The 17,479-nt window shown below is 49.9% G+C and overlaps 1 protein-coding gene across 1 annotated transcript in view; it reads left to right on the top strand.

The window, feature by feature from the left end:
* Window positions 1–17,479, top strand: part of TMEM163 (transmembrane protein 163) — a 428,078-nt gene that overhangs the window by 271,284 nt on the left and 139,315 nt on the right. The gene's annotated exons all lie outside the window — the stretch shown is intronic.

Genomic DNA, 17,479 nt, shown 5'->3' with positions numbered 1-17,479 from the left:
GCAGAGGGCTCCTCGCAGGCCAAGTGATCTGTGGCACTCTATTCCTGGACACATTTCACCTTCACTCATCAACTCTACTGACGCACACTCACGGTTGAAGATCCACACTCAGCGCTACATGGTGGATCACACAGTCTGGCGGTTCCATTTGACATTCAGCGTAAGTTCCCCGATAGGCCCTGGACACACGCCATCCTCTGTGCCTCTTCCATCTTCTAGATTGAAGGTGTCTGTGAGCAGACAGGCTCCACACTCCACAGCAGGACTGACAAGACGACTCCCAGAAGACAGAACTGAACAGACCTCAATCATGCACCGTGCAACCACATATATATGACAAGGTCACAGGACATACCAAAGATACATTTGTAGACAGTAACCCATTCACTGCTACAGATATGCAATACACATCATATCCCCTCACATAAAAGACACTGACAATACAGAAACATCCAGACAGTCGGGGGAGTGGCTGGGGAGCCGGAGGAAGATGGACGTGTGAGGGAAGGCTCTGTGCTGTAGCCCCCTATAAAGCAACATCACAGCACAAGGAGAGAGGAGAATCTACTTATTCCTGCTACTGAGGATCCCTGGACCCTGATGCCACCAAAACTACGGCTTCCAAAGCCCAGCCAAAGAAGCTGGAGGCATTCTTCACATCCAAAGAAATCCCCTCCAAGATGGCGCTGACTGCTGCGTGGGAGCCTGGAGTGGGGAGAGGAGGGAACAGCAAGAACTGCTCACCGCGGTCCAGCCCTGACATTGCTACTGGAAATAGCTACAAGCTGAGTGAGTCCTCAAAAACCCAGGGGACTCCCCTCCCACCCCGACAGTGCTGGAGAGTGGAGGCCCCGACAGTGCTGGAGAGTGGAGGGGGACATCGGACGGTGCCTCCGAGGGGGCCCCTGTATCAGCAGGATCCCCAGGTGGGGAGGAAGAGTGTGGGGAAGGAGCGAGGTTCCCGGACGGCAGGCGCTCCTCTCCTGGGTCGGCAGTATCCTATGAAGTGGCTGCCGCAGCTATACCTGCTGTTATAATACTATGGACAAGGACTCAATATCAAATGCTACACCTGGAGGGGCTCTATCACTCCCAAGAGTATGTGCAAAGGAGAGGGGAGAGGAGGAAGAAAGGGATATTCTGCACAATGAGCACTCATTTGTATTCCCCCACTCAATGAGAGCTGAAAGGCACACTAAGACAACCCCTCCTGGCAGTAACACTGGGATAACCACTCCTGGCAGCGACTCAAATTTTGTGCTATCTCCAGCAGGGAGAAGTGATTTCCATGACAATTTTATGTCTATCTGGGAAGTTCAGAGATCAAAAGAGCATATCGCAAAATTCCTGATCAACCAGCTTCGGAGAACTTCATTAAAAACATGATCCTCTCTCTGAGTAATTCCATCCATGACGACATGAAAACCATGCGTTCTGCACATACTAAGTCTGTCCAGGACCTAGGAGAGAGAGTAGACCCTACTGAGCATAACATGCAAGAGCTGACTAAACCCCACAACGACTAAACTGACGCTCATTACTCTGGAAGACGAGGTGCAAAAACAGCAGATATTGAAGATCGCAGCAGACCAAATAATCTTCCATTCCAGGAGATCCCTGAGTCTGTGCCTTTGGAGATCTTTGCCCTGCGTCTTATCCTAAAGGTGCTCCCCGACACTCCTCCAGGGGTCCTTATCATTGATACAATCCATAGACTCCCTAAACCCAGATTTCTGCCTCCAGATGCGATTGCCCGGATTCATTTCCCATAGAACTAATGATCAATAGAAATGGCCAAACACATTTCATCCATAATCTGGAGTCTGGAGAAGAAATTCTCGAAACTTGGGACATCCCCTTGGCTCCAGACCCATGGGCTTCCCAAAATCCCAGGCCCTCAGGGAACAACTCCGGCTGGAACAGAAGAAAATGAGACCATTGATTGTGCTTCCTTTTTGCTTTGCCTTTTTTAGATTTTTTTACTGAAGTATCGGAGTCTGCTGGACTTTGAGTGACTGTCCACCCCCGATTGAGGCCGGTCGCATGGTCGGATACCTCCTCACAATGTAATATTTGGACATGCCACTACCAGGCCGCCTCCATATTACCACAATGCATTTAGAAGGAAATGTACTAAATAATTGCCCCTTCAATGTGAGGGGCCTTAACTCTCCCTTTAGGGGCAGAGCTGTCTGGGGAGAGGGGCTGAAATCTGGAGCGGACATGGTGTGTTTACAGGAGTCACATTTTAACCCCTTAGTGATGGCCCAATAGTGTTTTTACGTCCTGCTATTGCATGACGTGTATGGGGGGAGGTGGCACCGCTATCTCCCTCCATACAGTGCGTCAGCTGTTTATTACAGCTGACACCCGCAGGCAATAGCCGCAATCATCCGTACGGCCAATCGCGGCTATTAACCCTTTAAATGCTGCAGTAAGATCAGGGGAGCTGTGCAGGTGTCATGGCAACTGGGGGTCTTCTAAAAGGCCCCAGGGCTGCCTCGGCAGACTGCCTATCAAGCCATTCCTGTGGGGTGGCTTGATAGACTGCCTGTCAAAAAGCAGTATGACATAATGCTATAGCATTACATCATACTGCAGGAGCGATCAAAGCATGGCTGGTTGTGGTCCCCCAGGGGGACTGAAAGAAAGTATAAAAATAAGATCAATAAAGTTTTACTAATTATTAAAAGAAAAAAAAAGTAATGAAAGTTCAAAAAAAAAAAACCTTTTGCCATATTTGCAATAAAAAAATCTAAATAATAAACAAAAAATACATGTTTGGTATCACTGCGTCCGTAAAAGTCCAATCTATCAAATTAATGCATTTTTTTACCTGCACGGTGACCGTGGTATGAAAAAAGAAATAAAGAATGCCAGAAATGCACTTTTTTGATCACCCTATCTCCAAAAAAATGTAATAAAAAGCGTTCAAAAAGTCAATTGTTTGCAAAAATGATACCAACAGAAACGACAGGACGTGCCGCACAAAATGAGCCCCACACAACTATGTCAACAGGAAAATAAAAAAGTCATTGTGCGCACAAAATGGAGACAGAAAATAATTGTAAAAAATTTAATATCTTAAAAAAAGTTATCTTATGCAGCACAGTGATTAACGCGGCTGCAGGGGACTGGGGGCGGAGCTTTAAGTTAAGAGCGAGATAGAAAGGGGGAGGAGCTTAGAACGGAAGGGGGGAAGAAGAAAGGAAGAGGAACAGAAGTGAGAAGCAAGTGAGGAGAGAAGACGGAGCCGTGCAAGACAGAAGACACGTGGAATACAATTGCCTGGAGGAGAAGATTTTCGTTTTTGCTAACCAGCAGAAGGACACGTGGATTACAAATTTGGATTTACAAATTGAAAGCAGAGCAAGCGGAGCGGAGGATTAAAGTTAAAGAAGAAGAGGAAGAAGCTTACCGCTGAGGACCGGAGACGTCGGGAGAAGAAGAGAAGAGGAGTCCGGTGAGAAGACCAGAAGGGAAAGAAAATGGAGGACCTGCGGGCGCAAATCCAGGAGGCAGTTAGCCAGGACGGCACCGGATGGCTGGAGGAGCTGCTGCGGAGCTACACGACGGCCGCGGGAGCGGCGGAGCCGGAGGGACCCGGAACGCAACTGAGGAGAGCCAGCGAAGCGTCGCCGGAAGGAGGGGAGCAGCTGCGGGGAAGACCGCAGCGAAGAAAGCAGCCGCCAGCGAGGCTCAGCCTGAGCCCGGCGAACAAACGTCGCGGAATGAGGAGCAGCAGGGGAGAAGATGAAGCGGCGGCCGCCGCAAAAACCGGAAGCAAGATGGCGCCGGGTTCAAAACGTTTGGCGGGAAAACGGCCCGCCACGAGGCAGCGCTCACCGCCGGCGAGCGGGAGCAGAATAATAGAAGCCCAGCCATCTTCTACAGCAGCAGCAGCAGCACCCAGCGCAACAGGGAAGCGCGCGCCGGCGCGCAAAACAGCGCAGACGAGGAGTGGTGCGGTCATGAGCCAGACGGAGGAGAGAGGGAACACGCGGGAAGGGCGCGTACCCCGCCAACACCGCAGAGCATCGCAGCCAGAGCGCAGGGCCGAAGGTAGGCAACAAAAAGGCAGGGGGCCAAGTAAGAGGGGGAACATCACGGGAACAGCCGCCACCTATAGCACCCCCGCCAGCACCCCCGCCAGCAGCCCCGTTAGCAGCCCCGCTAGCACCCCCGCCAGCAGCCCAACCCCTGCCATTTTACGCCCAGGAAGGTCACATCGAGGCAGGGGTAGCCGGTTCGAGGGGTCACGTAGCCCGACCCAGAGCCCACTTGCAGCGGTCCAAGCGAGTCATAGCCGCGGTATGCCATCTTGCTATGGCGGTAATAGACCGGAGTCTTCCCTATACCCGGGTCAGCAAGGGGGGTCATACACCACACAGAGGCCAAGCAGACACACTTCATTAGTGCAGCCACCCGCTACGGGCATGCAGCATAGGTGTTTCGTTAACCCGAGATACCTCGACCCAAGGCTGCAAGAAACGTTGGGTTATGCATCCCAAGTATCAGGTAATTACGCTAGCAGTAGCCGCCAAGGACAGGGCGCTAGGCGTAGGCGCAGGGACAGAGCCAGGGCGATAAGACTAGATGCCAGGCGTTCGCGCCAGCTAGAGCAGGCAGGCAGCGCTTCAAGTAGCAGCAGCGGCAGGGCAAGAAGAGTCAGCAGAGTAGATAGGAGCAGCTCAAGAGAAGATAGACGGGACTCTGAAGAACATCGGCACCTGCTCAATGTACAAGCTGAACAGAGTGCAAGAGACTACAGGAGTTACAGAAGTCGTGGCCACTCGCATGGACGGTCGTGCGGACACCAACCTGGTTTGGCCCATCAGCAGAGGGCGCAGGAGGCTACGCAAAAGGACAGTCGTCAGCCCACGCCAGACCACAGGATCCGGAGGAGGGATACAGCTGGGACATCACCCTTGGCGTTGCCGGAGGTCGGTCGAGCTGGTGAGTTGTCATTACAAAATGCTTGGTGTAATGTGATGGATCCCGCGAAGGGCGCGGAAAAACAAGATTTGGTTGCGGTGTTGAAGTCTTTGTTGAGCAAGGTGGATCCGCAAGAGGGGCTTGCAGGATCCGGTGGTTCACCGGGGGGCAGAGGCCCGCCTGTGAGTAATGTGTCTGGAAGCTCAACGTTGTGTACAGATGGTGACCCAACGGAAGGTTTAAAATATGCAGATTCTATGTTCTGCGGTGTTGCCCCGCTAGGGGTAGGTTTGGCTGAAGAGGTTACGGAAAGGATCAAAAAAGGTTTATATGTGGATATTTGGTCCTTATTGTCGGTGGACCACGTTATGGTGGACAAGGAACGGTTGTCCGAACGTGGAACAGAAAAGAAGCCAAAGATTGCCAAGACGTTCGGCAATTGGCTTCAGGCGTATATGGTTTTGGCTCATGTGGTGTGTCAGCATCAGCCGATTAAAGGTCCAGAGTTGATGGTCTATTTAAACACCATATACAGCGCCTACAAGCTGCACGGTGGGTCAGCTTGGTGGCGCTATGATGAGGATTTCCGCAGGCGCGTATCCGGAACGAGTCAAATAAGCTGGGCCACAAAAGCGACCGACGTGTGGATCCAGCTGATCCTAGCACAACGGCCCGCCAGAGCGTCCTTTCCGGCGGGAGCCGCGGGAGGCGGGCAACAGCCCCCCGCGGCATCACAGAGACCGAACGGCACATGTTGGCTCTATAACGAGGGCCATTGCCGATTTCACGCCACCTGCAAATTCCGACATGAATGCTCGGTTTGCGGGGGGCAGCACGCAGCAGTTCGCTGCTTTAAAAAACAAAGAGCGTCTGCCGCAGTGGGTGGTGCCGGTGGAGCACCGAACGCCAGTGAAAAGTCGGGTCCTGCTTCCGTGGTTAGACATTTACCACAGGAGGCAGGCGGCAAAAATGCTTAAAGACGGTTTTTCCGTGGGTTTCGTGATTCCGTTTGTTTTTTCTCCCTCATCTATGTTTTCCCCGAATTTAAAATCGGCGTCGGATAATATTAACTTGGTCAAAGAAAAATTGATAAAAGAAGTGGAGCTGGGCCGCATGGCCGGCCCTTTCGGAACACCGCCCTTTACCAATTTGCGGGTTTCCCCCTTGGGTTTAGTACCTAAGAAGGAAACCGGTAAGTTTCGTTTAATTCATCACCTTTCTTTCCCCGCCGGTGACTCGGTTAACGACGGCATATCAAAAGATCAGGCGGCGGTGACGTATACGTCTTTTGATTGCGCGGTGCGTTTGGTTAGGGCGGCGGGCAAGCGAGCTCAGCTGGCGAAGACGGACATTGAGTCCGCTTTCCGGTTGTTACCTGTTCACCCCGAATGTTTTCACCTTCTGGGGTGCCGGGTCGAGAACCAATTTTTCATAGATATGTGTCTGCCGATGGGATGCTCGATTTCGTGTTATTATTTCGAATTGTTTAGTTCTTTCCTGGAGTGGTTACTCAAGCATGAGACGGGCATCTCATCGGTGATACATTATTTAGATGATTTTTTGTTTGTGGGATCGGAGACATCAGCCGATTGCGCAATTTTGCTAAAAACCTTCCAGTCCCTCATGCGTCGGGTGGGGGTCCCGTTATCAGAGGAAAAAACGGTGGGCCCATTAACACGGATCACCTTCCTCGGGATCGAGATCGACTCCGAGGACATGGTTTTCAGGCTACCAGTGGAGAAAGTAGCAAGGCTGACCCAGGTGGTCAACGAAGTGTCCAGCTGCAGGAAGGTCATCCTGCGCCAGATACAGAGTCTGGCAGGCCTGCTTAACTTTGCCTGTAAAGTTATCCCCATGGGGCGGGTATTCTCGAGAAGGCTAACGTTAGCCATGACGGGAATTCGGGAGCCTCACCATTTCGTGCGGGTGACGCAGGGGATGAGAGCTGATTTACATATCTGGAAGGTGTTTTTGCAATCCTTCAACGGGCAGGTGATATGCCCTAAGGAGGAGGTGACCGGAAGCGACATATGCCTGTTTGCGGACGCTGCGGGATCAGGAGGCTTTGGGGTCATTTTCAATAACCATTGGTGCCGGGAACCCTGGCCCCAGAGTTGGTTGCTTAGAAAGTGGACCAAAAACGTGACGCTGTTGGAGTTTTTTCCCGTGGTGGTAGCTTTGGAATTATGGATCTCGGAGTTTCAGGACCGCAAGGTCTGTTTCTGGTCAGATAATGCGGCAGTAGTACATGTTATCAATAAGCAGACATCGGCTTCCCCACCCGTGTTGGCGTTGCTGAGATACGTGGTTTTGAAATGTCTACAGAGCAATATCTACTTGCGAGCCAGGCATGTTCCGGGTCGTGACAATGGGGCGGCTGACGCACTCTCTCGTTTTCAGATGGAGGCGTTCAGGGACCGTCATCCCCAGGCGGAGGCCGAGGGGGCACGATGCCCCCCTCACTTATGGAAGCTGGTAGAGCAGAATTACTGAAGCTGGTGGAGTCATCGGTCACGCGTGCGACGTGGAACAGTTATAATTCCATTTGGCTACATTGGCTTTCATTGTCAGGCGGTTCCGTCGCCGACGGTGAGAAGGCGCGAGCGGCGACGCTGGATATGCTGGCAGCTTTGCGAAAAAAACGGCGGTCCGTCGGTGCAGCGAAAAAACACTTAGCCGGCGTAGCGTTTTTATTAAAACTACACGGCAAGGCGGATGTCACGAAGGATTTTATGTTCCGCCAAGTAATACGCGGCTGGAAAAAGGAGAAGACGCGCGTTGACAAGCGACGGCCGATTACGTTTTCCTTGTTAGTGAGGCTCCTAGAACTTTTAGAAAGTGTGTGCGACAATAGCTCGGAAGCGCTGCTATTCAGGGCAGCTTTTTCGGTGGCGTTTTTCGCGGCATTGCGCATCGGCGAGTTGGTCCCGGCCAGCAAAAACAAGCCGGGCGGCCTTCGCCACAACGACGTTATCCCCTCGGGAGAGTCTCTGCGGGTATGCGTTAGAAAGTCCAAAACAGACACGTACGGCAGAGGCGAGTGGTTAGCGATCAACAGCCTGGGCTCCAAGTGGTGCCCGGTAGCCACGGTACGTGAGTATATGAGCTCGCGTAATATCTGTGACCAATTTTTTGTTCATGCGCCGGGCACACCCCTCACCCGGTTCCAATTTTCGGCGGTTTTCCGTTCAGCCCTACGCGCGGCAGGTCTGGATGCGTCCGAATTCGGTACGCATTCTTTCAGAATAGGGGCGGCAACCATGGCAGACGCACATGGTATGAAGGAGGAAGACGTAAAACGTCTGGGCAGATGGAAGTCGCAGGCCTACAAATCATACATCAGACCAGACCTAGTGTTATAGGAATTAGGAGTGGCTAGGTTTTGCTGTCTGTTGGTTAATTCGTTTCGGTTGGACGGTACGGGTTCTGTTTTCTTTGTTTTCTATTTTTCAGCTGCGGAACCGTGGAAAATATGGATTGTCGGTCACTCTTTTGTGTATTGGGCCGAAAGGAGGGCAGCAACTCGGCCACCAGGAAGGAGCCTGGGATTGACGGACACGGTGGTAAACTGGTATGGAGTTAGAGGCCTGCAGTGGCCCAGTTTGCTGAAAATTATCACGGACATTAGCAGGTGGACCCCCCGGCGAGTCATTCTGGTCGTGCACGCCGGGGGGAACGACCTAGGAAAAATAAAATTGGGCGATCTACTCGTCCTAATGAAACAAGACATGCTCCGTTTTAGGGAGTGCTTTCAGGAGTCCATGTTGGTATGGTCGGACATTATCGGCAGGAGACGTTGGAGGGGGGCAAAAAGCCCCGAAGCAATTGAGAATGTCCGGAAGGTGGTAAACCAAAGGGTCTCAAAATTTGTGCATTCCCTGGGGGGGATTGCCATACGACATTGGGAGCTGGAGGACAGAGAGAGAGGTGCACTGAGGAGTGACGGGGTACACCTGAACGAAGTCGGTTTGGACACTTTCTTGTCAGGACTGCAGGATGGAGTCGAGGCTGCGCTAGCTCGGGTTCGTGGGGTGGGGCGGAATGCGCCGTGAAGGATACGGCGCATGCCGCGTGGCCTGAACTTTCCATGCTGGTTTGAAGGAAGGTTTACAAGCCCAAGGAAAGCGGGCTTACAAACGTCCAGTGGAACGGTTAAAGTTGATTTCAGTTAAGATAAAGCGGGTTGGAGCATGGGAAGGGTTAGCGAGTTAAAAATAATAGGTAGTAAGGGTTAAATCTTTAATAAAGCTGTGGCCTACCCCACATTTGACATTAAAGAAGTTGTCGGTAAGTTTTGTTATTAGTTGGTAAGGGAGCGTCAGTCAGGCTGATGCCCCCAGTCTCTTATGCAGCACAGTGATTAACGCGGCTGCAGGGGACTGGGGGCGGAGCTTTAAGTTAAGAGCGAGATAGAAAGGGGGAGGAGCTTAGAACGGAAGGGGGGAAGAAGAAAGGAAGAGGAACAGAAGTGAGAAGCAAGTGAGGAGAGAAGACGGAGCCGTGCAAGACACCCACCCACCCGCCCGGGGATTGGGCAAGGAGAGACGTTATAAGACTTTAGTTGTTGGAAGTCGTCACAGCTGGTTGTGCCTGAACTTTCCATGCTGGTTTGAAGGAAGGTTTACAAGCCCAAGGAAAGCGGGCTTACAAACGTCCAGTGGAACGGTTAAAGTTGATTTCAGTTAAGATAAAGCGGGTTGGAGCATGGGAAGGGTTAGCGAGTTAAAAATAATAGGTAGTAAGGGTTAAATCTTTAATAAAGCTGTGGCCTACCCCACATTTGACATTAAAGAAGTTGTCGGTAAGTTTTGTTATTAGTTGGTAAGGGAGCGTCAGTCAGGCTGATGCCCCCAGTCTTGGGTAACTTTTGTTGCAATTTCTGCGCCGTAGAAACAGGACGCACCGAAAGATGGTGGGATGTCATTTTTTTTACCATTTTTCTCCACTTAGAATTTTTTTAAAGTTTTTCAGTACATTATATGGTACAATAAATAGCGCCATTGAAAACTACAACTCATCCCGCAAACAACAAGCCCTCATACAGCGACGTCGATGGATAAATAAAGGAGCTACGATTTTTTATAAGGGAGGAGGAAAAAACAAAAATAGAAAAAAGCAAAAAAGCTCTGTCACTAAGGGGTTAAAGCCTCTGCCCCTCCCGCCATGAAACATGCTAACCAATGCGGATAAGAAAAAGGCTGGAGCAATTATCGCCAGAAGAAAAACTTCAAGCTTTACTGTCAAGAACCACAACTTAGACCCTAACGGCGGCTATATCGTTCCAGTCTGACGATCAGCTTAGTTCCAGTGACCTGAACCAATATCTATGCTGCCAACACCAAACAGATGAGCGAGGTGCGGAGGCCTACCAGGGGCGAGATGGTAGTGTGTGGAGAGTCCAGTATGAGCTGGAGAGAGCGAACACCGGCACTAGTCACAGACCGATGCCCTCGCTGGGACCTACATGACACTTGCCATTGGAAGAACGCCTCCTCCCGCTAGTTTTCCTTTTACTTGGCCGGCCACAGGATAGACTTATGGTCATTATTACCAACAGCCACATGGTCCGACGACGCGCCCTGTGTTACCACCCTCTCCTTGGGACCTCCGTATTCACATCCTAAACCTTGGAGAATGAATACATTTCTAATGAAAGTACCTAAATATAGGGAAATTGTACGAGGGGCTGCTGAGAAGTCTTTGGCTTTGTGTTCTTTGTTTCTATGGTAACGGATGTTACATCACATGAAAGCCTTATGTGTCTAATATATGTGTGTAGCTTATGGCCACAGTGATCACGGCATGCGGGAAAACAACATGGCGGAGTTTTAGGCGATATTCACAGCCAATGAGAGCAGAGGAGTGATAAAGTCGGCGCAGGATATTCCTGGTGATATGTGGCAGACATCGGGGGATCAATGCCCTTCATACTCTACAGTTATGAACTGGTTGCCACTTCGGCCCCAATGATGAGGAACGTCCTGGACCACCGAGAGGGGTTGTTGTTCCAGAGATCGCCGATGCTGCGCACAACCCCATACTGGAGAATCGGCCGGCCGCAGGAATAGCCAACATCATGGGGGATTCTGGGGAACGTGTTTGTGTCATTATCCATGAAGAAGCCATCTGCACAGTGGGTCCACAAATGTGTGACAAGAGATCAGAAAAGCATCGAGTGACAACTTCCCGGTCCATCTGTCAGCGTTTACGGACTGATAAGAACTTCCTGGACCGACCGGTCACTATGGATGAGAGCTGGATTTATGTGTATGACCCTGAAACCAAGGAGCAGTCAGAGAGTGGAGGCGCAGTGGTCCTCAGCCACTAAGGTGATGGCGTCTGTGTACAGATATATACAGCCACCACTAGGGGGAGCTCACTACATACAAATATATACAGCCACCACTAGGGGGAGCAGTCAGAAGAGTGGAGGCCCAGTGGTTCTCAGCCCCTAAGGTGATGGCGTCTGCGTACAGATATATACAGCCACCACTAGGGGGAGCAGTCAGAGAGTGGAGGCCCAGTGGTCCTCAGCCACTAAGGTGATGGCGTCTGTGTACAGATATATACAGCCACCACTAGGGGGAGCTCACTACATACAGATATATACAGCCACCACTAGGGGGAGCTCACTACATACAGATATATACAGCCACCACTAGGAGGAGCTCACTACATACAGATATACACAGCCACCACTAGGGGGAGCAGTCAGAGTGGAGGCCCAGTGGTCCTCAGCCACTAAGGTGATGGCGTCTATGTTCTGGGATAAAGAGTGCGTGCTGCTAGTGGACGATCTTCACAATGGTTCCACCATCAATGCAAGGGATTACATTGAACTTTTGGACCAATTGAAGGCAGCTCTGAAGGCCAAAAGGCGCAGCAAGCTGTCCAAAGGATTCTTGTTCCTGCAAGACAACGCCTCCGCCCACACTGCACAAGCGACCACGGCAAAACTGGTGGAGCTAGGCTTCCCGCTGGTTGACCACCCACCTCATTCACCAGATCTAGCTCCCTCCGACTATCATCTGTTTCCAGAAGAAACACCTCAAGGGGACCAAATGTCCCACCATTCCTGATGCCACGGCTGCTACGGATGACTGGTCTGAGGCACAACCGAAATCCTTCTTTTTACAAGGCTTACAGAACTTGGAATCCCGATGTAAGAAGTGTGTTGGCATCAGTGGAGAGGATGTGGGAGAAATGGAAAGTGTCATCTTCATATCTCATTACTTTCTGGGTGAAGCCAAAGACTTATCAGCCGCCCCTCGTAGTAGACAAGATCAAAAACTACCTTAACTGTAATGCTGTCCCTGGTTCAAGTCCTAAGTGGGTCTGGTGGCACATAAAGCTTATATAAGAGGTATATTTATTACATTGGGGCAAGATTTAAAAAAGAGAAGTCAATAAAAGTAGATGATCTCATTAATAAAATCCAAGCGGTGGAGAATGTCCTGCGGAGATCTTCCTCAGATGACGCACATAAGCAACTTCTTCAACTACATCAATCTCTCTTTAGCAAATTTGACCAGGAATTAACCAGGCTCAAGACAAATCCGTATGCTGCAGGCTCAAGACAAATCCGTATGCTGCAGGCTCAAGACAAATCCGTATGCTGCAGGCTCAAGACAAATCCGTATGCTGCAGGCTCAAGACAAATCCGTATGCTGCAGGCTCACGACAAATCCGTATGCTGCAGGCTCAAGACAAATCCGTATGCTGCAGGCTGAAGACAAATCCGTATGCTGCAGGCTCAAGACAAATCCGTATGCTGCAGGCTCACGACAAATCCGTATGCTGCAGGCTCAAGACAAATCCGTATGCTGCAGTGGGTAAACCAGCAAAATTGTTAGCCAGACAGGTTAAGAGAGAAGCTAAAACTAGGATCCTTAGTTATGGGACCCCGGGGAATGCGGCTTTAATATCCCTCAGCCCGAGCTAATGGCAGACGCATTAAAGGCTCACTACAGCAATCATTAGAATGACACTAACATCCTTCATTCAACACCCCAAAGCTTGGCAGCCTTTTTTCGCCAGATCCCTTTACAGACTAGATCTAAAGAAGACCTACAAAATCATAAAGGAGATATTTGGAGTGAACACTATTCACACCGTTTTTTGTTTTTTATGTATCGTTTACGCACCTTCTAACACCCGATTGGACAATAGTGTTTATCAGTGACTGATTGGGAAATCAAAGTGCCCTTGGAAAAAAATTACAATGTGGCCCCATGTTCTAGAGGGACCCAAACTGGCAGCAAGTGGGGCAAAGTATATAAGGGTCAGCTAATTGCCTACTGCAACCAGGAAGGTTGTAGGAGGGGAGGAACCTATGTGGCGTACATAGCTGGCTGCAGCAAATTCACTAGGAAGGGCAGAACATGTTGGGCTGCAGGTCATGTCAAGCTGCCGCCTATCTGTGACCCGTTAGGCCTCCATGAAATAAATGAGCCTCATAGACCGGCTTGTAGCTTCCATGGCGGACATGGATGTCATGTGTCCCGCGCAGTCAACCACCCAATAATAATTCCCATACAGGCCCCTGTTCCATAGTAATTCTCCATATAGGCCCCCATGCAGTAGAAATGTTCCATATAATTTCCCACTCAGGCCCCAAGCCAGTTATTATGTTTTAAATGGGCCCCCAGCAAGTAACAATGCTTCAAATGGATCCCTACCCAATAATGCCGCTCCCTCTGCTCCCGGCCTCTGCAGTCCGTGTCCATACAGCTCAACTGCTGACTTCTGGGAAGAGCAATCAGGTGAATACGTGTGCGGGCATTGACTGCAGAGCTGGGAGCAGGAGTGGCATACTGACACAGGTGAGTATAACTTTTTTTTGTTTTTGACATTTCATCGAAAAAAACCTACCTCCACTGTGATGTCAGTTACCGGCTCTGAGCTCCACCCCCTGATCACATGATGGTGATGTCATCACAGGTCCTTCTGCACTGAATGAGGAATTATGGGCAGACTATATGCGACGCAAACCCCTGAGGCCTTAGTTGCCATGGATACAGCAGTACTCAGTCTTGCAGTTTATAGCTGGTTGTCAGACAGCTGCACCCCTGTGTGGAGACTCCAATAACTGACACCTCACAAATGTCCACACACATGGCTGGCAATGCATACTGACCAACAACATTGCAGCAGAGTCCTTCCCCGCTATCTTTGAATCTCCTGACCGTGATATCATGTCATCTCAGGTGCTAGTGCCGCCAAGACCGGTCAAGCCTTCATCTAATCATCAACCGCTGTCCAGTGTTGTAACTAACTGTCGCTGTCATGCAAACATGTCACCACAGAGGGTTCAAGGAGCAGCTAATGCAGCTTACCGTATTTTTCGCTTTATAAGACGCACCTGATGATAAGACGCACCCGGGTTTTAGAGGAGGAAAATAGGAAAAAAATATTTGGAGCTCCCCCAGACCAGGCAGTTAGTCAGGTAATACATGAGGAATAAAGAGCAGTAGTACCAACTCAGAATGAAGTATATCAAACTTGTCAACCTGCCATTCAGAATCCAGGAAAGCTGAGTGTAAATGTAATGGTTATCTTTCTACTTGTAACCCAGCTTTCCAGGAGCCCTGAATGTCATGTTTAACTAGTCATAGCAATGCATGTTGTATACATGCTTGCATAGCTCTGCACTTGGCATTCAGGATTCTGAAAGAGCTGAGTGACAATGTAATGATGATTCCATTAGTTGTCACTAAACTTTCCAGGATCCTGCATGGCATTTCTCTTTATGGTTATGTATGGTGTATAAATGTGTGCATAACTAGGCACTTATATATACACCATACATGCAGCTCTCTCCCACCTCTGCTATGTAGACAGCAGATAAGTGTTGTCCATGTGCTCAGATGTCCTGGTGTCCAGCAGCAATGACCCCGGCTCCAGGCTATAGGTCCTCTGATCTCGGCTTTATGTCCTTCCCAACCTCACCAGAGAGCTCAGGAAAATACCAGCCTAAGGGGTGCAACCATGGACCGAGATGGCATGATCCCGCTACAGCTGACTGATGAGGGGGAGCAGAAGTTCCCTCTCATTAATGAGCATCGGGTGCTGCTACAGATCGTACCTGCAATGTGTATCAGACTGTCAGCTCCATAGCAGGACAACAGCTCCCCGCTACTCCCCCGCCCCCAGCAATCAGCTGTTGTCGGCCGCTCTGCTCTCCTGTTTGTATACCAAGGGCCGCCAGCTCAGTGAGAAGGATTTACGATCTGTTTCAGCTGCCGGTCAGGTCAGATCTCAGCATGTTCGCTCTATAGGACACACTGACTTTTTCCACCCACTGTGGAGGAAAAAAAAGTGTGTCTTATAGAGCGAAAAATACGGTACATGAGGCAGCGACAAGCCACGATGTAACCGCAGCCACCAGCTGGACTTTGTAAAACACATGCAGCGTATATGCGAAAGCTACGTAGCAGAGCTGTGTATGTGTGACATGCATGTAGCAGAGCTGTGTGGCGCCAGAAACACTGCTACTACAATTTCCTAATAGGTACCCTTAAATAGACCCCTTTGACCCATCAATACTTTTTCCTTCTTTTTCATTCCCATTCCAATCTTCAGAATTTTGATTCTGATTCTGCTTTTAACTATCTTTTGCGTTATTGACGTGGTTTGGGCCTCAGCCAAGTACAATAGTCACCAGGGGACTGAGGCTGGTTCACAAGAGGCTCGTTCCAAAAATATCTACTCTCGTCTGCATAATCTGAAATAGCTAATTGTCTTCTTTTGTTTTGCAGAGTTTATAATGATATTGTTTCATCGTTGATATTCAGAGAGATGAGATTTACATCAGATCTTGTGTTACTATAAAGTAGGTGTGGAGCCGCCCCCTCGGGAGGGCGTTTTTCTAGCTTTTCACTCTCACACTGCCATACATCAAGCACTTGTCATGTTGTGCTCCTGGGACCTGTAGTTCCATGCGTTCCCATGAGCACACTGGTTTGGCTGACTGATGGTGTGGAGTTCTCCAGCCAACCAATCCCCATCGGTCTGTGCATATCTTACAAGGGTGCTGGTCAATTATCCATAATCCCTTACCCTCTCAGTACTTGGTGTAATGCATGCTGCTAGTTTGAGTTGCTTCCCCCACCTTCCCTGAAGATGGTCTGGACACCTGACCTCCCTGTCTGCATGTTCTGCAGGCCCTGATCCCTTGCCTTTAATCAGATGCGTTATCCAGACATCTGATGTCCTATATGTTGTCAGGTGGGCGATATCTGACGACATGTTCCTTTTATGTCAGATTAGTCCTGTCCAATGAATGTAGGTGTAGACAAGATCCGGGTCAATGGACGTCTGAAGGTGTGCACAAAGTCCTGTTACCACCTAGAGTGTGCCAGGCCCCTAAATTCCAGCAGGATGATCACCTCGGTTGTAGGCTGAGTTCCCTTTTTGTGGTTTTAGTTGTCCTCACAAGACAACAAGGACCCTTATCGTGGGCTTGTGAGCTTACGTATTCTTGCCAAAATACAAACCAATACATTGTACTTGCTTATTAGATATTTCCTCCTGTCTGGTACTTTAGTACATTGGTAAGTATTTTTCCGTCAGTTGTCTTTGTGACTGTTTCTATGCACGTTCGGTTTATATATACTGTTAGTGTCCTTTGAGTATATACCCCTTACTGTTCTCCCTCTAGTCCTTATTTACATTGCATGCATGTGGATCGTTGTTCCCACTGCCTGCACGGACATAAGAGCACTGCATTGCATCCAGTGCAAAATCTATGTGTAGTGGCCCAGAGGGTCCTCCAAAATAGCCACACAATCATTATCCTGTCACACCTGTCTATGTGTTTCAAGGAGGCATAGGAGGTGCCTTACGTCAGATAAACCCCGTTTCTCCCCTTCTTAAGCTAAAAGCTTGGCAAAAGCTGCTTGCTAATTGGCAGTATGTCATGCCCCCACTGATTGGTCAGGGGGTGTAGTTGGAGTTTAGAGTGGAAAACTACACAGTGAGCCTCTATGCTGAGGGGGAAGGGAGGAGAGAAAGTGCAGGAGCAAGGCAGGAAGTGAAGGAGGAGTCAGAGCAGTCTTCAGGAGTCAGTCTGTGTAGGAGGTCGTCGGAGGAGGTATAGCGGAAGGCTATGTGGAGCGGTCCAACACACGGATCCGCTCCAGGTTTTACTTTAATGTTTGTACACTGACACGTCTGTTCTGTGTCCATGTCGGCTCTTTGTTTCAGGTGTGTTGTGTCAATGGCTGATTCATGAGCTGGAGGAGTGTCCTCCCCATCAGTCTTCACTATAAATGTATGTGCATCAGGCTGGAGAAAGACTTGGAACAAGTCGAAACGGCGCCTTTTTTTATGGAGCAATAAACATTTTTCTCCTATTTCGACCCCGCTTATGCCGCCGCCCTTCTTGGATCTCATTGCTGCAGCCAATCACTGACTCCAGTGCTGAGCTGCTATGGCTGTTTAGCCGCTGCAGTCACATGTCCGCAGCAGCGGCGCCTCTGGGAGGTGTCAGATGAGGAGCGCTGGCGGATCGGTGAGGAGAGGTTTGCGTCTTATTACTTTATAG

Source organism: Eleutherodactylus coqui, chromosome 8 (assembly GCF_035609145.1).
Source record: "Eleutherodactylus coqui strain aEleCoq1 chromosome 8, aEleCoq1.hap1, whole genome shotgun sequence".
Taxonomy (NCBI): Eukaryota; Metazoa; Chordata; class Amphibia; order Anura; family Eleutherodactylidae; genus Eleutherodactylus; species Eleutherodactylus coqui.
Note: the sequence above shows the minus strand (reverse complement) of the source record. Positions and strands in the feature narration are given on the sequence as shown.